Source organism: Phacochoerus africanus, chromosome 6, assembly GCF_016906955.1.
Source record: "Phacochoerus africanus isolate WHEZ1 chromosome 6, ROS_Pafr_v1, whole genome shotgun sequence".
NCBI classification, from domain to species: Eukaryota; Metazoa; Chordata; class Mammalia; order Artiodactyla; family Suidae; genus Phacochoerus; species Phacochoerus africanus.
The window spans coordinates 35,186,761-35,210,861 of record NC_062549.1 but is presented as its reverse complement, the minus strand read 5'-3'; the positions used below and the strand labels follow the sequence as shown (position 1 = coordinate 35,210,861).

The window sequence follows — 24,101 nt, the reverse complement described above, 5'->3', positions numbered from 1 at the left end:
CATCCTCTTGGATACCACTTGGGTTCGTTACCACTGAGCCACAATGGGAACTCCTGAAATAGAAGATTCTTAATGAAAGAGAGAGAGAGAGAATTAATTGGTTACTTAGTTTTGCCATATCCATTTGCAAGATGTTGAGCCTGGCTTTAAGAAGACTGGCGTTCTAACACCCAATCCAAGAATTAGCAGGGAAAATTAAAGGAGAGGAGCAGGAGAGAGAGAGCGCGTGCGCGTGAAAGGGATAATTTAGCATATTTTAGAGTATTTGCAAACAAAGGGCTTAGGTACCTTCTGACTATTATAAACACAGACATGAGTAAGGAAAATAGAAACCTATCTGATTCCATTAAGTGCTACCAAGCTAGGGCAGTTATTTAAACCCACAAAGTCAATTCACTGTTAACATTGGGTTTAGATGGAAAAGAAGATGCTCCATAAAGCTGTTTATGCCTTACGATTGTGGCTTCGGAAATCGGTCACACTTTCCTTTTGAAAATACAAATAACTTCGTATTTTATCATCATGATAGCACATCCCTAGTAAAATAGTGAAACAACGCAGTGATGCATAGGAAAAAGTCAACTTTGCTTCAAATCTTTACCCTAGCATTTTGGTGTGTGTCCTTCTATCTTTTTGTATCTAACTATGCTATTAATATATGTTTTAATACACTTACATTTCAAAAAACAAGAATACATATACCCTTTTGTTACATATTTAAAAAGTCAATATAAGGTGTGGAATAAAGACAATTTTGATCAGATGGGCAAAACCCCATAAGTACCAACTTCTCAGCTTCAGACCTATTCAACATTCATTGAGCAGCATATGCCAGCCAGGTTCAGGTGCTATGGATGCAAAGATATGTCCCCTCCTCCTTAAGGGGCATCCAGTCGTGTTATGTATGGTGGTGGTGGTGGCATTGAGAGGGCAACGAAATAAACATTCAAAACACCGCATCAGGGGAATGGACATGGTGCAGTGAGAGTACATAGAAAGGACACTTAAGCCGAAAGGGGATGTGGGTGCTATCAGGGAAGGCTTCTTGCAGGAGGTGATAACCAAGCTTAGTTCCCATGTCCAAAGTCTTATGCTTTAAGCATGCCCAAGATAAATCCTTTCTCATAAAGGAGCTCTACATTTATATTTTACATTTTTTTTTCTGTATTGGAAAATCATAGAACATGTGAAAGAGAACACATCCCAATTTTCATAACGAGTCTCCAATTCCTTTGAGATTTTTACTTTGTGGTGTTTATTTATGACCGCCTTGTTCCCACAACAGGGTGAGCCCCTTCAGATGGAGTCTCTGTTGAGGTTACTGTGTCACTCTAGGGTCCACCACAATTAACACCACATGAATGAAGGAATGGCTGATCAACAGATAATAACTGCAACGGGGAAATAGGGAGTCATCTTCATGGAAAAGGAGTCTTTCTGCCCCAAAGAGGAGGTTCTAGTTATTTGAACATTATTTGAGACACTAAAGCTATTTGGTTTGGGGATCTCTTTTTCCCCCCTCATGTTATTGAGATACAATCGTTGTAGAACACTGCATAAGTATGTACAACGTCATGACCTGATATGTATCAGGGAAATGATCACCATAATAGGTCTAGCAAATATCCATCTCCTCACACAGTTATAGACTTTTTTCTTCCAGTGAGAACTTTTAAGATCTCATGCCTGAAAAAAACTGACTTTCATGGGTGTCTCTTTACGCAGAATCAGGCAAATACCATTCTACGCAAGAGCAAAAAAACTACAACTCTGAGCAGAACAAAAACAGAATTTATAAACTGAACCTTTCAATAACTTTCACTTCCCTCTTGCTCCCCCACCCCCCCTTTATTTTTCCTAGAGGAAAAAAAAAAAAGCAAAGTTGGAGAGGCTGGTTTGTATTAGAATTTGAACACTGTCATTGAGTTGCTAAGTTGGTAATTTGCCTGAGGCAGGAATTCAGAAACATGAGGTAATACATAATACATGGATTTACAGAGCTCTGAAACATTTCGCGGCATTTACAAGTCATTTTGAGTTTTCCTTTTGGGGAGTTTTTTAGAGCCTAACCCTTTGGTGTGGTATTCCACCAAATCACTGTTGTTACACTTTGGTTCTGTGCAAATCACCGAGTTCAAGGCCTTGAGGAAAAATGCCACTTTGATATTTAAATCTACTCTCTTAAAGAATGATTTATTTCCCAGGATATACAAAGCACTGTTTCTTCAAAACCAAACTTAAGTTCCTTTCCCAATGTTTAAAAAGTCCTTCTCATTTATTAGCTGTTTTTGCACTAGAAACAAATTGCCTCAACATTTTGTCTAAGTCTCCCACTGAGACAGATCTGTGTACAGCTCTTTTTCTGGTAAACAGTAATTACACCACATTTACAAATTCATTAGCACAGAAAGGCCATAACACAAACAAGGCAGAAGAGCATGGAATAAGTTAACTGGGAAGCGGGTGTTTGCAATTTAATCCAGAACTGGTTTTAATAGATAACTACAAATACATTACTAAGTATGATATCTGAACTTGAGAATACCATCTGGACTTGGTTAGGCTGTACAACAAAAATCTCAGGGGACAGATGATAAGAGTTTCATTCTTTGAAGGAGGAAGGGAAAGATAGGAAAAAAAAAAAAAGCCTGACAATACCATTTTCTTTTAGAAGATAGGAATTTCTGTTTTCGTGGAAGAGGGCAAAAAAATAACATTAGGGAAATTCTATATTAATGAGCAGTCAAAAAACCAAATCATCTCGAGATAAAAGTTGTACCTCAGGTCAAAGCCTTTTAATTACTGTATTCAGTCACTAAAATATTTATTTTGTGCCAGTAAAATATAATGGGGAAAAACTTGGGCTATGCGATCAAAATGCTTGGGTTCAAAGCCTGGCTCTACCATCAACTGGGTCTTGGGTAATTCACTTGACTTCTCGGTGCCCCTCAGTTTTCTCATCTGTAAAATGACTTCAGTTGTATGAGTCCATATGTCACTGATTTGCTGTGACAATGAAACGAGGTAGTCATATATATAAATCTCCGGCACGGAGTCAGGGCCAAATGCTATGGTCGGTGGAAACTACATTTTATCATCTTGATGGTGCTACATACATTATCCCACTGAACCTTCACAGCAACCCAGAGTGATAGGCAGGGCAGCTTTTTCCATTTTATAAGCAAAGAGAAAGAAAGAGAGAAAGAGAGAAAGAGAAAGAGAAAGAGAGAAAGAGAGGAAGGAAGGAAGGAAGGAAGAAGGGAGGGAGGGAGGGAAAAGGAAAGAAAAGAAAAGGAAAGGAACGGAAAGGAAAGGAAAGGAAAGGAAGAAGGAAGGAAGGAAGAGCTCAGAGAGGCAAAGTGACATGTCCAAAGTCACACAGCCTGTGAATGAGAGGGCCAAGTGGGAAACTCTATTTGCATGTGGCTGTCTACTGGTTTTACTACTACACTCTACTAGCTCTATAAACACATAGAGAAATTAAGACAACAGTTCCATACAAACTCAGAAAGGAGTAGTGAAGAGGAAGGAGACAACCTCCTATGAGAACTCATCCATTCCACAAACATGGGCTAAGTGTCTACCAGGAAGGAAGCACGGCTTGGGACAGTGAGGATTCAGCAGGGAACAAACAGGCAAAGCACCTCTTCTCATGGAGCTTACAGCTCAGTGGCATGAGTTAGACAATATATAAGATAGGTAAGTAAGGGAGTTCCTATCGTGGTGCAGTGGGAATGAATCCGACTAGGAACCATGAGGTTGCAGGTTCGATCCCTGGCTTTACTCAGTGGGTTAAGGATCTGGCATTGCCATGAGCTGTGGTGTAGGTTGCAGATGCAGCCGTAGCTCCAACTGGACCCCTAGCTTGGAAATGTCCATATGCCACAGGTGTGGCCCTAAAAAAAAAAAGAAAAAAAAAGTGAAACATTAGCATGGGATGTACCACGGAAAAAAGTAAGGGGGTTGAGGAATGTCAGGTGTAGGTGGGTGTTAACATTTTAAATAAAAAGCCAGGGAAAGCCCCATTAAGAAAATGACCTTTGAAAAAGACCAGAGAGGTAAGAAGGCAGCCATGGAGATGGCTGGGAAAAGACTATTCCAGGCAGAGAAAACAGCAGATGGGAAGGGTCTTAGCACACTTAGCACACTCAAGGGTAGGGCTGGAGCAAGGACCGGAGGAAATGAAGGAGAGGAGATCAGAACAATAACGAGGAAGAGACGGTGTGGGACCTGGAGATAACCGCGAGGGTTCTGGCTCACACTGAGTGAGATGCAGCCATGGCAGAGAAGAGGAAGAAGTGACTTATGCTCTAACAGGATCACCGTGGCTGCTGTGCTGAGAGTAAGCTAAAGAAGGGTCAGGGCACAGGTGGAAAGACCAGTTAAGAGGTCATTGCAGTGACCCAGGCAAGGGAGGATGGTGGGTGGAAGCGGGGTGGCAGCAGAGGAGGTGAGAATTGGTAGGATTCTGGACACAGATTAAAGGTAGAGTCAACGGGATTGGCCGATGGTTCAGCTGTAGGGTGTGAAAAAAGAGAACAGCAAGGATGGAGTTGATATTTATCAAAATATGAAAAATGCAGGAGAAGCAGGGCTTGGGGGTGAGGCAGGGGACACAGGTATCGGTGCTTAGCTGTGCGTGTGTTAATTCTGAGATGCGTATTATATATCCTGTTGGAGATGTTGAACAGGTAGTTGGATGTTGAACAGGTGGTCAAAAGGTAGAGAAAAAGGTCCAGGGAGGCGAAATAAATGCGGGTGTCACAGGTGTATCATTCGTGTATAGAGCCAAAGACTGGATGAGACCACCAAGGACGTGAACATAGATGGAAAAGAAAAGGGGGTGAGGATGGAGCCCTCAGTCACCCTGATCTTTGGAATCCAGGAGAGGAGAAGGAAGCAGCAAATGAGAGTGAGAAGGGCCGGCAGCCAGCAGGTAGGTAGTCTCAGAGGCTGAAGTTATGCCCTCTTTGTCGTCCAGCCCAGGGACACATGGGAGGTGCTCGATGCAGTCACGCAGTAAGGACTGGGTTTCCTCTCTGAATCTTGGGCTCTCCCACACCCCAGCCTGCCCCGTCTCCCTAAAGAACATCATCTTCCACCCACCTGTTCACTCCAAGCCCCTACAACTCATCTGTGAGTCCTTTTGGTTTGGTCCCATCAGCGGGTACTGTGGATTCTGTCTCTACAATGTGCCTCAGATTCCATTCACTCTCACCATCTCCACCGTCCCTGCCTCCATCTGAACCACTGCCGCCTCCTTCCCGCACGTCTATGCCTCGCTGGAACCTCTCTCTTCACTCTTGTCTTCTGTCTCCTACCGGGGTCTGCTCTCCACTCGGCTCCCCAGCGTGACCTTTAGAAAACCTAGAACAGACTGCGTCACTCCCCTGCTTAAAGCTGTACATGGGCTAACACACGGAAAAGAAAATCCAGACTCCCTCCTCTGGCCCAAAGGCTCTGTGTGAACCAGGCCCCATGCCATCCTGACTTCCTCTCAGGCCCCCGAGCACAGGTACCCCAGCCTCCTGCACCTCCCGGCTTCTATCTCTTCAGGGCTTTTGCTTCAGGACCTTGATAAAAATGCTGTCAAATAGCAAATGGCTCTTCAGTCCTTCAGTTTATATACCTTATAACTTTCTTTCTTTTCTTTTTTCTTTCTTTCTTTCTTTCTTTCTTTCTTTCTTTCTTTCTTTCTTTCTTTCTTTCTTTCTTTCTTTCTCTCTCTCTCTCTCTTTCTGTCTACCTATCCATCTATTTACTATAAGATACATAATATAATTTTTGCTGAATCTCTACTGCATTTCACTAAATGAAATGCACATATTTTCTACGAAACATCAGCATTCTGTAGTTTAATCTGAGATGGGCAATGTGAAATTTAACCCATTTATTTTGAGTCTCATCCAATCGCCCAGGGTCCAAAAAATAAATAAATAAATAAACCTGGGTTAATATTGACCACAGATGAGAAATGAAAAATATACAAGAGAAGACACCAAACCACCAGCAAAGACCCATGAATAGGAATCTGAAATACGAAGGTAACTTGCCATCTAAAAAGAACTTTAAAAAAAAGGAACAGCACCTAAAAAATGATGCCACAGGGAAAGGAACTGGCGAGTCGAGAAGCACCTTTCGGAACACATGTCCTCCCTGCTTTGTGTTTTGCATCTGTGGAGTGCAAAGGGCTGCAGCATTGTCTTGCTGCAATTCCTTGTAAGGTTCTAGAAGTCTGTGAGTTAAGTCTTCAGAGTCCAGAGGTAGATTTTTCCAGGGCAAAGTCCATAACTTAGCCTGGACAGCCTGGTTAACCTCAGAGGAAATTTCAATGCAAATGGCACTGAGGTCTCCTAAAATGGAATTTGCAAGAAGCTGCAGCCAAAGCCACGTTCAGCTGCAACCAGGAACCCAGAACCACAGTGGTTTCCAAAAGAGGCCAGGTTAGTTGAAATGTTTGCCTGTTTGGGACATGTAACCTTGTCCTCTAAGAGTTGCTTTGCATCTTCAACCAATGGAATGTCTAAATGATGAAACCATAACTTCAAAAAGCTTCCTCGAATGTAAGGAAGGAAATGATAAAAGTTACAGGCTGATGGGAGGAAGCATCCATTTACCACAACCGGGACATCAGATGTTTTGGCCGTCTGAATTTTACAGGCGGCCCAAATCCAGCAAATTCATTTCAAGGTCAGTTGCCCTTAGTTCCCATGGAAAAAAAAAAAAAAGGGGGACTAAATAAAAACCTGAAGAACACATTGCTTCAGAAATTTCTCTTCAACAGAACTTGCCTCTCCGTGGGAGTTTTAGAGGGGAGCATCTATATTAACTGGCATATTTATATGCAGTGGGCAAAGGAAGGAAATTAAACTCAGTGGTGCATAAAAGGAAAAAAAAAAAGTATTACAGAGGGAGAATTGAAGTTCTATAACCATCTCGCTAACTTGGTTGCCTTGACGAAAGAATGCTCTCTCCTCCAGCCTCTGGTATTATGAGTTCATATAAGGAAGCAAGACATACTTCCTACACCCTCACTGGGAGCACAAAGTGGCTTTGCTGGAACTGACTGAAATATGTCAAAACGACACTGCTGCCAGGGAAGCCTTCTTCCCGATATGATACTCAGACCCACAACTCCTGACTCAGGGGTCCTACCTGGGACTCCTGGTCACGCACTTGCACCTGCTCCTGCTCCCCTTGAGAGAGGTGACAGGGTTTGAGATGAGAACCAAACTGGTACAAAATACAAAATGAACAGGAGGCTCACTAGAAACACATCCACTCTTCCTTCTGCAGGCTCTGAGATAAGGCCCGGGAAAATCCATCTGCTCTCCCCAGGGTGAAGCAGGGCTTATGGTCTCTGAAATATCTGAGCCTTTGTTCTACAGAACCTGGATTTCAGGCTGGAGAGGGAGGGCCTGACCTTGAGCTCTTTTCCAAGTTTTATTTTTCTTAAAAATAAAGTACAACTACGTTACTGCCCATGAAACATATTTCTGATAGACTCTGAATAGAACATTATCTTAACAACAACCCTTTCCCTCGTCCCCTAAAATGGAAATGATCATTTTTGGTTTTGCTGACTACCAAAGTACTACGCTATTAGTGTAAAAAATGCAAGTGATAAAGGGATTATCAAAACTAGAATGTGAATACCCTTACTCTGATCCAATAGTGCTTCTTAAGAAGTAACCACTATTAACAGTTTTATATATTTACATATATATTATATATTATGTATGATATATAATATACTATATATATATTAGACATTTAAATGCATACATAATGACATCTGTACACGCTAATGAAAAATGGGATAATTTTCATTTAAAAGTATATGGTGGACAGTCTTCCACATTATACATACAGCTTTAGCTCATCTTTTTAAATGGCTGAATTTTGATTTTTTTTTTTTTTGGTCTTTTTAGGGCCGCATCCATGGCATATGGAGGTTTCCAGGCTAGGGGTCCAATCGGAGCTGCAGCTGCTAGCCTACACCACAGCCACAGCAACATGGGATCCTTAACCCACCGAGTGAGGTCAGGGATCGAACCTATGTCCTCATGGATACTAGTTGGGTTCATTAACCACTGAGCCACAACAGGAACTCCTGAGTTTTGATTGATTGACAGATTCAACAGACAGTATTGCACGCTGACCTTGGGCCAAGCATTCAATTGGGGAGCTGATAGAATTTTTAGTAATACGAGGCTTATAGGCCATTGCAGGCAATTTATTTAACTAATCCCCCTTGATGGCTAATTAGGTTGATTCCACTTTCCTTTCATTCCCTCGCATTTACCTTAGTCCTAATTCCTGGACTCCTTGGGCAGTGTCTATTGCAAAGAGGTTCTTGATGTCTCTGACAAGGGCCATGATTGCTACACCCTCCCTTAGAGACTCTCCAACAAGCCATTTGCCTCTAGAGCCTTGACGCGCTAACCATGCATTCTGCAAGAGTTTATACACCAGCCAGGATCAGAACTGAATTCGATCTGGAGTTGGATTTGGAATTCCACCTCACCCCCACCCCCGCCCCGCCTGTGAGTTTGGCATTAGCTATTTCTGGGACCTAGGAGGCCACATCCGCATCCACCCTGTTCTTTAGAGGGCACTACTGTCACCAGGTAAGTGCCCCCTCTCTCATTTCAGCCTAAAGAGCGATTCTACCCAAATAGCATCCTAAATCCTCCATTGCTTAAACTCAGCTCCCGACTTTTCGTGCCCACTCCTTCCCCTCAACCTCAAGTCCAGCTAATGGTTGACTTCTACCCCTTCCTCGGTTGCCAGCAATTGGCAGTGAATTTACACCGCATGCCTAAAGTGGCCTAAGTAAGTGGACAGGGGCCACACTAAATGGTTTCCTTTCAGGCATGTGGAAACTCCAAAGCTGTCCCAAAGAAAGAAATTGTTGGGATGCCTGAAGTCAAAGGTTTCAGATGAAGCACACATGTCCTTTGGCCATCAGAGCACCTGACCATCAAGCCCCTGCATCAGAGCTGCTGTCTGGGCCACCGCAGGGCAGGTGCCACGTCAGTGCCAACTGCTGGGAGGGAAGGAGGGGGAAGCTCCGAGGGCCCTCGGCCATCCTCCAGGGGGGCCACAGGCTAAGCCCTCTCTCGGCTGACTTCCATGGAATGCCTGTAGTGATAAATGTCTGCTTAGCCAAATGTCCTAAGTATTGTCTTACTTAAAAGACAGGAATTACTACATTGGGTTTTGAGAGATCCATAAAGCAGAGCAGAGAATCATCATGGACTGAGGAGGGCAAACAGATTGGCTCTGGGGGATCCAGGCCACATCACATGATGAGCAGCCAGAGGGACAAGAGGAGCTCAAGTCTCCATTTTTAGACATCCTCCAGGGGCCACAAATGCATTGAGTTAATTGATGCAAGCCCCTCCATAGAGGTCTAAGAATAGTTCCTAATTCTTTTTTATTTATTCGGCAAACATGTGTTTAACATCTACTGTTTCCTGGCTTAAAATGAATATTCTTACAAAAATAGCATCCTACATAAGATATGGAAAGGAAGGGAGTCTAGGATTCTGGTTGTAGCTCAGAGCATTTTCAATAATATTTTTATTTCTACAATTTTCCTGTGGAGTTGGTGAGAGGGACCTCATATCTTGGCTTTATTCCAGGGGGCTCAGAGGGGCTTGGAGGCACAAACCATCATGATAAATTTGTGGTCCCTGGGGAGCAAGGAGAAAACCACCCTCCCCACTCCCATCCCTTCCCCATCTCTGGCTGGATCACTTTCGGTATGTGGATGCTTCTGTTGGAAAGTACTGATTGAGCAATCCCTATCCTAACTGAAATATTAACATTTGTCCACCAAACTTATGTACAAGTAAGAAGTCCCATAAATGGCTAACCAGGAGAGACCATGAAGTACCTTCTTTTACCCTCTCGCACTTTGTCCAAGGTGTCGTCCAGCAAAGCATGTTGAAAGAGAACTGGGTTTGGTAGCAGAGGAACTAAATTCAAGTCCTTATTACAGCAGTGTTATGTGACCTTGGCAAAGTCATATGATCTCTTTCAGGGTCTCATTCTCCCACCACAATATAGGTACAGTAACATCTCTCTCACGGGGGACTTTGGTGAGAAAACAGGAAGTAAGAAAACGGAACCCCAACAAGGGAGGGAAAGCTCAGTAATTGCCTGATATTGAGCAGGGGCTCAGTAAACAGTGACCATGAATCTGAATGAGATAAAGACTCCGTTTGGTGGGTTGTTTACCACAATGAGCCCTGCAGAGTTGGGGACACTATCTCCCTTGCTTTAGTTCCGTGGAGAATTAGAACGAGAGCAAGAATGTGATGGCAGAGGAAGAAAGAGAGTGACCACTGTTAGCTTCCCGCCTGACTCCCGGCTTCGATCACTTGCCAGATACGAAAGACATTTGTGGGTTTGCACCGGGGGAGGATTCTGCCAGACCCCTTGGCGAAGGTTTTCCCCACGTAGAGGTCATTATCTAACCAGAAATTAAGCAAAGCGGTCCCACTAAGAGAAGCAGCTGATTCAGAGCAAGGCACTGTTTGTTTCCCTGGTTGTCCTCTGAGGCTGGGAAGGGCAAAGTGGGGTTGGGGCAGAAGCAAAGCAGACTCAGAGGAGCCCCTCGGAGAACTGGCCCTCCAGCAGTGGGAAGGTACTACTGCTGCTGCACGGAGGACTTGTAACCTGTTCTCAGGGTCTGGCTGGACAAGAACGGTATTTTCAGAACAAACTGGATACAAATTGCATGTCACTCAACAAACATAAGATATCAACGACTGGCTGAATCAATTCTTCCTTACCTGGGAGAAGAAATGCTTCTCAGGCGTTTTATTGCTTTTATTTTTTTACTTGTATTTTTTTATTTCATGGCTGCATCTGAGGCATATGGAAGTTCCCAGGCCAGGGACTGAACCTGTACCTCTGCAGTGATCTGAGCCACTGTAGTCAGAGTCTTAACCCACTGCACCACAGTGGGAACTCCTATTTTATTGATTTTTTTTTTTAACCATCTTATCTAAGACCAGAAGTAATGAAGAGGAATAAACTTAAAACAAATACAAAAACTCCGGAGTTCCCATTGTGGCTCAGCAGTAAAGAACCTGATTAGTATCCATGGCCCCACTTAGTGGGTTAAGGGTCTGGCATTGCCGTGAACTGTGGTGTAGGTCATAGATTCAGCTCAGATCCCACGTTGCTGTGGCTGAGATGTAGGCTAGCAGCTACAGCTCCAATTGGACCCCTTGCCTGGCAACTTCCATGTGCCACAGGTGCAGCCCTAAGGAGACAAACAAAAACAAAAAACCTCCATCTATTATTAGGGAAGAAAACGAACAAACAAAACCTCCCCCCAAAAAATAACAACAACAAAAAAACAGCCTTAGGAAAATCCTTGTCTCTCAACTTGATTTCCAGTTACTGCAGCCATTTCTTAATGCAGAATGTCATTATCTCCCACCTGAATTCAGAAATATTAACTACTCTCCAGCCTTAAGACTCCACATCTGATCATGCCATGTTATTTCTCAAAAGTCTCCCACGTGCCCTACTGGTGACAGATTCAAGGCTACAGTCCATAGGGACTTGGTCCTCACGGACCTTCAAAGTGGCACCCCAACCTCAGCAGAACCACTGAATTCATCACTCCATCTTGAACTTGACACAGACCTTTACTTCCACTCCAATCCTCACATTGGTCCAGGGAATGAAGCTTATGAGAGAATTAACTCAAAACCCTTTGTAAACAGTGATGTGCTTCCCAGTAGCCAATACTCTAAGGACCCTCTCCCTTCTCCTTATTTGTTGAAATCTTACTTGGTGTCCAGGTGGAGCTTATTACTTCCTACCTCCGTCTGTCCTTTCTCTTCTAAATGAGCATTAAGCATGTCTATGGTGTTCTGTTGGTGCTTCTCTTTTCAGCTTTGAGAAGAACGCTGGCATGCGGTAGATGCCTGAGGAACAATGGCTCCATTCTGTGGAGCCTATTTTCTATTGACCACAAAGGGGTGTTACTTTTAAGAATCCCATGAAGTGGAGGGGTGCTGGAAAACTTACATGTATTGGTGTTGGTTAACTGGCAAGTTAGCTGGCAAATATTTCTGGCACTTGTTGATTTCATTCTAACCAAAGAAAACCGCTCTCTGGAGTTCCTGTCGTGGTGCAGTGGAAACGAATCCGAATAGGAACCATGAGGTTGTGGGTTTGATCCCTGGCCTCACTCAGTGGGTTAAGGATCCAGTGTTGCCGTGAGCTGTGGTGTAGGTCACAGACATAGCTCGGATCCCGCGTTGCTGTGGCTCTGGTGTAGGCCAGCGGCTACAGCTCCGATTGGACCCCTAGCCTGGGAACCTCCATATGCCATGGGAGAGGCCCTAGAAAAGGCAACAACAACAACAACAAAAAAAAAAAAAAAAAAAAGAAAAGAAAAAGAAAAAGAAAACTGCTTTCTATGGAGTTCTCCTTGGTGAATCTTTCTTCTACTAAGAATATCTGGGGAACTGAGATTTTCTTTGTCGAGGGCCAAAGTTTATCATGAATGGTATTAGTATTGGTTTTCCCTGTAGATTGTTTTTCCTGGGGAACTGAAAGTAGTCTCGGGGGATTTTTTGCTTTTTTCTCGATAGTATAGCCACTATAAGCTAGCTAAGGAAAAGAAAAAGTCCCCCAAAATACATCAACAGACACTACTGGGGGCTGATCTGCTCACACAGAAGAGGGTGATAAACCACAAAAGCCAAGTATATGGAGGCTGGCATCAGGGAACACTGGGTTCTAATCTTGACCCTAAGACATACTAGCTGCACGACCCTTAGAAACTTACCCTTCCCCAGGCACAAGCCTCCTCAACTATAAAACAGTGGGGCTTTTATGAGGAGCAAGTGAGATAATGCAACAGAGCCCAGCAGGTTAAGCGCCCAACACAGTACCTTCATCATCAGCAGCATTGTTCTCATCAGCATTATAATCCTCCTCCTCCTGTTTTTCTGGCCATACGTCCTTCTGTCTTCAAGTTCTTTCCCTCCTCTGCAGCTCATGATCCTCTTTCCTTAAACATGCCAGGCAGGTTCCCTTCTTAGGGCCTTGCACCTGCTGTTCCCTTTGCCTCAAATGTCTCTGTTCCTCCACATCTTCATGGCTCAAATGCTGCCCACATTCTCTTGGTTCGACTGCCTTCATCTACCCATAATCTTAATGGCTTGAAGGTCACCCCCCTATATCCTTATAGCTGGAATGCTTCCCCTCATATCCTCATGGCTCAAATCCTCCCAACCCCACCTCCCCACGCCCTCATGACTCACTCATCACCTCCTTCAGACCTACTCCAATGCCACCTTCTCAGTGGCGCCTCCCCTCACCCGCCAGGAAAAACATTAACCCCTGATCCTCTTTCTCGACCGTATCCATTGCCTTCACACCTAACATCACATCACTTCACCGTCCTCATTGTCTATCTACCCGCCCCCCACCCCCCCTACCCCACAAGAATGGAGGCTTCCTGAGGTCACAGATTTTGGTCTGTTTTGTTTACTGTGCTAACCTCAGTGCCTAGAACCAGGCCCGGCACATAAAAGTTGCTCAGTAAAGGTCTGTGGACCAAATGAATGGATCACTAAATTCAATTTGGTCTCAATTCTAACTTCACCGATTTCCCCTCGCTTCTAATCTCACCATACGGATTTAAAATAAAACACAGAGCACTGCTTTTGAAATCCATGCAGCATATATTTTAGGTTTAAAAAGACCTATTTTTTAGGTCTTTTAGGTCACTCACCCGCATCACTAATATTTACAGAACTCCAAGTATATGCAGGGAACTATACCAGTGGCCCAATGCCACACATTAAAATAAAGCACGGTCCCTTCTTGCCTGTTGACAGAGATGTCACATACACTGTCTCAGCAGAGTCTCGAAATGTTGTGAGAAAGGAAGGCAAGATCAATTACTCTTATATTAACTACATGGAGGGTGACAACTTGAGGGCTTTCCCAAGGTCCCATGGCTGATAAGTTTCAAAGGTGGAGGCAGGACACAGAGCTTCACAACCCCCAGCCCCCAATCCACCACTCAGATTAGTATTTGCAGCAGAAGACAGAGCCAAGCCTCAGGGAGGACACTGCCAAGTGTCTGAGGATGTGTGCACATTCAGGGCTTAAGAAAAGCCTTCCTGGGGAGTTCCCGTCGTGGTTCAGTGGTTAACGAATCCGACTAGGAACCACGAGGTTGCGGGTTCGATTCCTGGACTCACTCAGTTGGTTAAGGATCTGGCGTTGCCGTGAGCTGTGGTGTAGGTCGCTGACGCGGCTCGGATCTGGTGTTGCTGTGGCTCTGGTGTAGGCTGGTGGCTACAGCTCCGATTGGACCCCTAGCCTGGGAACCTCCATATGCTGCGAGTGCAGCCCTAGAAAAGACAAAAAAAAAAAAAAAAAAAGAAAGAAAAGCCTTCCTGTGTCCAGCTATTTACACTCCAGTTACTATTTCCATTTCTTGTTAAGAGAAGATGAAAATGGAAGCTTAATCTGAAAGGAAGGTGAAAATATAGCCACAAAGTGATAAAAATGCCACAAATCCAAACAAACGATCCCGATCGGTTCTGAAAGAGGTTCGGTGTCCAACAAGGCGAGCCCCTCCTTCTTTAGGCTGCGTGTGCCCAAGTGGGTTTTCAACTTACCCTGCACAACCGCCAGCCCCTTGCCAGCGGGGACCACCCAAATTTTCCCTGTTCCTAAATTCCAATAGGAGTGGTTCACTTCTACTGAGCTACCTTCTTTTCCCTACATTCTTTTACCTTCTAGCAAACACTACAAAAACACTGTAGCATCAGTGCAGAAAAATGTTCTCAAAATATTCTCAAGTGGTTCAAAAGGTTGCTGGCAGCATTTTTCTGGCAGCATGTCATCACCCAGGCGTGGCTCAGTGGAAGCAGGTAGGTCCCACGCTGGCTGACCAGGGAGGCTAGCAGGGCGCCTGCTGCACCCTGAGCCCTTCACACACACAGGGACCCACTGCACTGAACGTGAGCTGCCACACCATAGAATGCCCGACATCATTAGAAGAAATTGGAAAGGAAATGACATTCTGCTTTTTCCTCAATAACACGACTTCTGGCCTTTTCTATTTAATCTTGCAGCACCAAAGGGCTTATTAGGATACATAGCGTAGTAGTTATGGTGACAGCAAACACAGTCTTGGTGTGAAGCTGTGGAGATGAATGAAGGAGAGGAGACTTTCAGGCTATGCTTTTATCATGTGTAAGTGGCAAAACACATGAAATTTATGACCCAGGCAAAAATTTACGGCGTGGACTCAGAAGCACCAGTACAATCATCTTACAAATGGCTGGAACTGACAACCTAAATCTTTCTCATTGATGACAGATCCAAAAATTCAAATACGCTTACTCCTACATAAAATGTGGGCTTTACAAATGATGAAGATAAATTTGCCAGTATTCCTCTTTCCCTTCATTAATGAATTAGGATGTGCAATGATATATAAAATGATATAGAACATTGTTCCCGGTCCTCTGAATTGATTGCTTGTTTCTTTAAGAGCAGCGTTTTCCATTATAAGAAAATTATGCAAAATTAGAATTTGATTGTATTCATATAGGAAGTGATAACACAAGCACGTTAGAAGTGAAGTAAAAGCACTAGAATTAACACGCTTCAGTGATCGAAACCGAAGTGGATCCATTTTTAAATAAAAGCCAAAAATAAAGATGTAAAAAATCTAAATGTTAACAGTGATATGTATAGCATTTAAGTCATTTCTTTCATTTAGATAACAAATATTTTAAATATGCATTAAGAGGTATATTTTTTCTTGTTTTTGGCCACACTTGCAGCATGCAGAAGTCCCTGGACCAGGGATTAAACCCACATCACAATGGCCCAAGGTGACAGTGGATTCTTAACCCACTGAGCCGCCAGGAAACTCTGATAAGAGGTGTATTTTTTTTTTTTTTTCTTTTTAGGGCTGCACTCAAGGCATACGGAAGTTCCCAGCCTAGGGGCTGAAGTGGAGCTATAGCTGCCAGCCTACACCACAGCCACAGCAACAGCAACACGGGATCGGAGCCTTGTCTGCCACCTACACCAAAGCTCACGACAATGCCCAATCCCCCACTCACTGAGCGAGGCCAGGGATCAAACACTCATCCTCATGGATACTAGTCAGATTCATTTCCACTGAGATACAACAGGAACTCCCAAAAGGGAGTTTTTATACATTTAATTTTTATATGCTTAATTTTTTTATATGTTTAAATTTATCTCCAACAGATCAAATAATTCAATTGAAAAATTAGAATGAATTTATTCCTAGACTAAAACTGTGAGCTATGTATACAGGAGAAGCTTGGAGTAAGGTCTTCATTCAAGGAGATCCCATTTCCTTTTGAATTTCTTCACAAGAATTTCCTGAGAGTCCACTGTCTGCTTAGGACTGTGCAAGATATTACAGTGGATTCAAAGAATTATAGCGGATGACATAGCAGGGAGACTGGCCAACTGGTAAACCAGAGAGACTATTATTTCACATAAAAGACACGGTTTCTATACTTAAGGAGCCTAATCTAGGCAAGGCAATAACACATCATGGTGTGAAACAATGGAGCTAGGTGTTCTTTTCACTGTGTGATTGGGTTAAGAAGTAGTTAGTTTTTTAGTAGCATGTTGTTTAGTCTCCATGTAGTAGGTTTTTTTCTCATTTCTTTTCCCATGGTTGATTTCTAATTTCATGGCGTTGTGGTCAGAGAAGATACTTGAGATAATTTCTATGCTCCTAAATTTGTTGAGGTTAGCTTTGTGTCCCAATATGTGGTCGATTCTTGAGAATGTTCCATGTGCACTTGAGAAGAATGTGTATTCTGATTTTTTTGGATGTAGTGTCCTGAAGATATCAATTAAGTCTAACTTTTCTATTGTTTCCTTTAGGATCTCTGTTGCTTTATTGGTTTTCTGTCTATAGGATCTGTCCATTAGTGTGAGGGGGGTATTAAAGTCTCCTACTATGATTGTATTCCCATCAATTTCTCCCTTTATGTCTGTTAGTATTTGTTGTATGTTATCTGGGTGCTCCTGTATTTGGGGCATATATGTTGACGACAGTAATATCCTCTCCTTGGATGGATCCCTTAATCATTAAATAGTGTCCTTCTTTGTCTTTCTTTATGTCTTTTGTTTTAAAGTCTATTTTGTCTGATATGAGTGTTGCAACTCCTGCTTTCCTGTCATGTCTATTGGCGTGAAATATTTTTCCCTACCCCTTCACTTTCAATCTATATGTATCCTTTGTCCTAAGGTGAGTTTCTTGTAGGCAGCATATTGAAGGTTTTTGCCTTTTTATCCACTCAGCCAGTCTGTGTCTTTTGATTGGGGCATTTAGTCCATTGACATTTAAGGTGATAATTGACAGATGATTATTTATTGCCATTTTAAACCTCGTGTTCCAGTTGATTCTATGGTTCTCCATTCCTCCTTTTTTTTTTTTTTTTTTTGGTTGGATGGTCTCCGGTTATTATCTGCTCAAGTGTTTTTTGTTTATTGTTTTTTTCATTTTTTGCAAATGCAATATTTGGTTTTGGCTTGTGGTTGCCCTGTTTTTAAAGTATGCTAACCCCTTCCTATAATTGTGTGTTTTAGCCTGAGGGTCCTGTAGGTTCAAACACTTCATTACTACATTAAAATTAAGAAGAGAAACAAACAAACAAAAGGGTCTATTTATTTCCTAACACCCCTTGCCCACATTTTATGATTTTGATGATTCTTTTTTTTTCCTTTTTAATTTTATTTTGTTTGAAATATGTTTGTGATTAAATCTGTATGCTGGCTTATTTGAGTGACTGCTCTCTTACTGTGGTTTCCTCAGTTCTTCCTCTTCTTTTTTTTTTTCTTTTTCTTCCCTTTCTTTCCTTCCTTTCTTTCAGGTTTAGAGAAGCCCTTTCAGTATTTCTTTTAGCCTGGGTTTTGTATTGCTGTATTCTTTTAGCTTTTGTTTGTTGGAAAAAATTTTTATTTCTCCTTCTATTTTAAATGATATTCTTGCTGGACAGAGTATTCTAGGTTGCATATTTTTTCCTTTTAGCACTTTAAATATCTCTTGCCATTCCCTCCTGGCCTGTAGTGTTTCTGTAGAGAAATCAGCTGATAATCTTATGGAGGTTCCCTTGTAGGTAACATTCTGCTTTTTTCTTGCTGCCTTTAGGATCCTCTCTTTATCACTAACTTTTGACATTTTTATTATAATGTGTCTTGGTATGGGTCTATTTGGGTTCAACTTGTTTGGGGCCCTCTGTGCTTCCTGTATCTTGAACTCAGTATCCTTTAGATTTGGGAAGTTTCCAGTGATAATTTCTTCAAATATATTTTCCATTCCCTTATCTTTTTCTACTCCTTCTGGAATTCCTATTATGCGTAGATTGGCCTGCTTTATATTATCCCATAGGTCTCTTATATTGCTTTCCTGTTTTTTTGATTTGGTTTTCTGTCTGCTGACCTGATTGGGTAATTTCCATTATTCTGTTTTCCATATCACTGATTTGTTATTCTGCATTATTCATTCTGGTTTTTACTGCCCTTAGTTCTGTTTGTATCTCTGCAAATGAATTTTCTAAAAACATCAAAGAAGAAATCAATAAAATAGAGACTCAAAAAAACAATAGAGAAAATTAATAAAACCAAGAGCTGGTTCTTTGAAAAGGTAAACTAAATTGACAAACCCATGGCCAGACTCACTAAAAAGAGGAGAGAAAGAACCCAAATAACCAAAATTATAAATGAAAAAGGAGAAATCACAACGGATACTACAGAAATACAAAAAACCATAAGAGAATACTATGAACAACTATATGCCAACAAATTTGACAATCCAGAAGAAATGGAAAATTTTCTAGAATCTTACAGCCTGCCAAAACTGAATCAAGAAGAAACAGACCAATTGAACAGACCCATCACTAGAAATGAAATTGAAGGTGTCATAAAAACACTCCCTACAAATAAAAGTCTGGGACCAGATGGCTTCACAGGCGAATTCTATCAAACATATAAAGAGGAACTGGTGCCCATCCTCCTTAAACTCTTTCAAAAGGTTGAATAAGAAGGAATACTCCCAAAGACATTCTATGATGCCACCACCACCCTCATTCCAAAACCAGACAGAGATACCACCAAAAAAGAAAACTATCGCCCAATATCATTGATGAATATAGATGCAAAAATTCTCAACAAAATCTTAGCCAACAAAATCCAACAACATATCAAAAAAATTATACACCATGACCAGGTAGGGTTCATCCCAGGTTCACGAGGATGGTTCCACATATGCAAATCAATGTCATACACCACATTAACAAAAGAAAAGTCAAAAATCATATGATCATCTCAATAGATGCAAAAAAGCATCTGACAAAGTCCAACATCCATTCATGATCAAGACCCTTGCCAAAGTGGGTATAGAGGGAACATTCCTGAAGATAATCAAAGCCATTTATGAGAAACCCACAGCAAATATAATCCTCAATGGGGAAAAACTGAAAGCCTTCTCACTCCAATCTGGAACAAGACAGGGATGCCCACTCTTACCACTGCTCTTCAACATAGTTTTGGAAGTCCTAGACATAGCATTTAGACAGACAAAAGAAGTAAAAGGTATCCATATAGGAAGAGAAGAGATAAAACTGTCACTGTATGCAGACGATATGATACTATACATAGAAAACCCTAAGGACTCAACCCAAAAACTACTTGAACTGATGAATAAATTCAGCAAAGTAGCAGGATATAAGATTAACATTCAGAAGTCAGTCGCATTTCTGCATACCAACAATGAAATATTAGAAAAGGAATACAAAAAATACGATACCTTTTCAAATTGCACCTCACAAAATCAAATACCTCAGAATACATCTGACCAAAGAGGTAAAGGACCTATACGCTCAGAGCTATAAAACTTTAATCAAAGAAATCAAAGAAGATGTAAAGAAATGGAAAGATATTCCATATTCATGGATTGGAAAAATCAATATTATAAAAATGGCCATACTACCCAAAGCAATCTACAGATTCAATGCAATCCCTATCAGATTACCCAGGACATTTTTCACAGAACTAGAACAAACAATCCAAAAATTTATATGGAACCACAAAAGACCCAGAATCGCCAAAGCAATCCTGAGAAACAAAAACCAAGCAGGAGGCATAACTCTCCCAGACTTCAAGAAATATTACAAAGCCACAGTCATCAAAACAGTGTGGTACTGGCATCAAAACAGACAGACAGACCAATGGAACAGAATAGAGAACCCGGAAATAAACCCTGACACATATGGTCAATTCATCTTTGACAAGGGAGGCAAGAACATAAAATGGGAAAAAGAAAGTCTATTCAGCAAGCATTGCTGGGAAACCTGGACAGCTGCATGCAAAGCAAGGAAACTAGAACACACCCTCACACCATGCACAAAAATAAACTCAAAATGGCTGAAAGACTTAAACATAAGACAGGACACCATCAAACTCCTAGAAGAGAACATAGGCAAAACACTCTCTGACATCAACATCATGAATATTTTCTCAGGTCAGTCTCCCAAAGCAATCGAAATTAGAGCAAAAATAAACCCATGGGACCTCATCAAACTGAAAAGCTTTTGCACAGCAAAGGAAACCAAAAAGAATACAAAAAGACAACTTTCAGAATGGGAGAAAATAGTTTCAAATGATGCAACCGAAAAGGGCTTAATCTCTAGAATATATAAATAACTTATACAACCCAGCATCAAATAAGCCAATCAATCAATGGAAAAATGGGCAAAAGACCTGAATAGACATTTCTCCAAGGAAGATATACAGATGGCCAGCAAACACATGAGAAAATGCTCAACATTGCTGATCATAAGAGAAATACAAATCAAAACTACCATGAGATACCACCTCATACCAGTCAAAATGGCCATCATTAATAAGTCCACAAATAACAAATGTTGGAGGGGCTGTGGAGAAAAGGGAACCCTCTTGCACTGTTGGTGGGAATGTAAACTGGTACAGCCACTATGGAGAACAGTTTGGAGATACCTTAGAAATCTATACATAGAACTTCCATATGACCCCACAATCCCACTCTTGGGCATCTATCCAGACAAAACTCTCCTTAAAAAAGACACATGCACCCGCATGTTCGTTGCAGCACTATTCACAATAGCCAGGACATGGAAACAACCCAAATGTCCATCGACAGATGATTGGATTCGGAAGAGGTGGTATATATACACAATGGAATACTACTCAGCCATAAAAAAGAATGACATAATGCCATTTGCAGCAACATGGATGGAACTAGAGAATCTCCTCCTGAGTGAAATGAGCCAGAAAGACAAAGACAAATACCATATGATATCACTTATAACTGGAATCTAATATCCAGCACAAATGAACATCTCCTCAGAAAAGAAAATCGTGGACTTGGAGAAAAGACTTGTGGCTGCCTGATGGGAGGGGGAGGGAGTGGGAGGGATTGGGAGCTTGGGCTCATCAGACACAACTTAGAATAGATTTACAAGGAGATCCTGCTGAGTAGCATTGAGAACTTTGTCTAGATACTCATGTTGCAACAGAAGAAAGGGTGGGGAAAAAATGTAATGTATACATGTAAGGATAACTTGATTCCCTTGCTGTACAGTGGGAAAATAAAATAAAATAAAATAAAAATAAAGATCAAGTAGCTTACTGAAAAAAACAAAAACAAAACAAAAGAAGTAGTTAGAATGATAGGATTTTTGCCTATAACCCCAGCTATTAAAAGAGGCAAAAGTAGCTCTGTGCTAACATGGGAGGAGGGCAGTGTTTATAGGTGAGACAAAAAGAAGGTGATGATTTTCTCTTGAACCTCTCCTGCCCCTCATTCCTCAGATTCCCACAAAAACCACTGGGCTGTGAGTGTCCTACAAAATCCAAGGCTGTTTTCATTAGTCATAGATACCAGAAGAAACAGGATGACAACAAACTGATCTCTTTGTGGATTTATGAGCACATTATATCAGATCCGTGGATAAAAACACCCCGAGGATGAAGCTTGAGATAAAGCTCTGAATATAGCATCTCAAGACCATGCTCTGGGTGGCATCTCTGTCCTTGGGTGGGAAGGCAAACGAGGTGAAGGAAGGTTCCTTCCGATGCTTGGAATAACAACAGTAAGTGGGAAAGGGTCCCTTGGGCGGAGGTGTTGGACAGGAAATCACAGAGGTGGCTTGGAGAATGTGCCCCCACTTAACTCCTGAGAACAGGGAGAAAGACCCCGAAATGCAAAGAGCACATGGCATTGACTTGGAGGAAGCACCCATGTGACTTCCCGGAAGAATACAATTAGTTGGTGGAGGGATCAAAGACCCACCCAGGCTCAGCCCCTGGGTCACCACTCCACCATCCTTGGCAGTCAGGGTCCCCATGATTATCTTCCTGTCCAAGCCCCACTCCCTTTTTTTTTTTGGTCTTTTTGCCATTTCTAGGGCCGCTCCCTCGGCATATGGAGGTTCCTGAGCTAGGGGTCTAATCAGAGTTGTAGCTGCAGGCCTACGCCAGAGCCATGGCAACACCAGATCTGAGCCACATCTGCAACCTACACCAGAGCTCATGGCAATGCCAGATCCTTAACCCACTGAGCAAGGCCAGGGATCAAACCCTCAACCTCATGGTTCCTAGTCAGATTTGTTAACCACTGAGCCGCGACGAGAACTCCACAAGCCCCACTCCTCTACCCAACCTACTCTTTGCCATCCTCACCTCCTCCCACCCAAATACACCTGTTGGAGGCTGTGTAGCATGGCAATTAGGAATGCGGTCTTTTGGGCTGGACCTAGACTGGAATCCTAGCTCTACTTTGCCAGCGCAAGATCCCTCACCCCACCCTCCTTCAAAACCATACACACACTAGAGCATTTTAAACAACTCCATTTCCCAAGAGAATCACTGCTTTACATTTGCACAACTCAAATGTCACCTAGGTGTTTTTCATAGTCAAAGAAATAACCCCAAAGGTACAGCGAAGTCTCCATCTCTAGCAAGACAGATTGTGCTTGCTGATTTTTAAGTCCCCCCCTCCCCGCTTTTTTTTTTAAAGCTTCTCCTTATCAAGCTTTAAAAATATTAGGTCAAAGTTTCAGGTTGAGCCAGGATCCTGTTTTACTACTTGTTTACCTACCACTTATCTTCATCGTTAAGGTCAAGCTTAGTAAAGAAAATTACCTGTGGGAAGTTCTACCAGCCACATGTCCCCACTGTGGTGGCAGGACAGAGCAGTGTCTCCTGGCCTTCACTGTCTCTTAGCACATGTAGAAGATGATGCTATTGGTACAGCACCTTGGGGCTGGCGGATGAGGGTGCTGGAAGCTCTAGGAGGTCTGGGGGCTTGTGCCAGCTGGTGGGCTGAGGGATCAATACCCCCCCACACCTGCAGCTCACCTGTGAGCCCCACACCTGGGCTGAGCAGCCTTGACTTAAATGATCAAAATAAAACTTAGCAATTATGGAAAAGAAGACCTCTCATGACTCTATTATGAATGCCCCACCACTGACTCAGAATAACTCAGCTGCTTTCCTTCTGATTGGATCCACTTCGCCACCTCAGCCTGCTGTCCCTCAGAGGATAAAACGCACATAAATCCAGACTCCTAATGCTCAGTCGTCATGTGCGAGCAAATGGTGGTTCCAATTAAGTTGAAATGAGCTTTGAAATTTGGTCACTGAAATTGAGGGGAAGGCAATCAGTCAAGAGAAATTTTCTTTTCATCTCACACACAGCCGGACTCAGATGAGTTGAGTTTTCTTTCCACGTACGAAATCAAATCTACAGAAACAGGGAACACAGCACAGCTGTCTTTCTAGGCACTGTGCAGGGGCTAGAGTTATTAGAATCTTTTACAAAATTCCTTTTGAGGGAATGACTTCATTACAAATTGATATCACAGAGTAGGTTCTGTTTCCTGAGGCCCGTCCCCTTGCTCTTTGGCACTATCACCGTTACCTCTGATGGGACTGGTCTCTCCGTCACTGAGGGCCTTTTAGTGTCCCCAGGCCCAGTGGTCACTCCCACATACTTACTTGTCACATGT

General features: G+C 42.5%; 1 protein-coding gene across 4 annotated transcripts in view; it reads right to left on the bottom strand.

Annotated features, from left to right (window-relative positions):
- Positions 1 to 24,101, bottom strand: part of NCALD (neurocalcin delta) — a 440,857-nt gene that overhangs the window by 24,162 nt on the left and 392,594 nt on the right. The window lies entirely within an intron of this gene.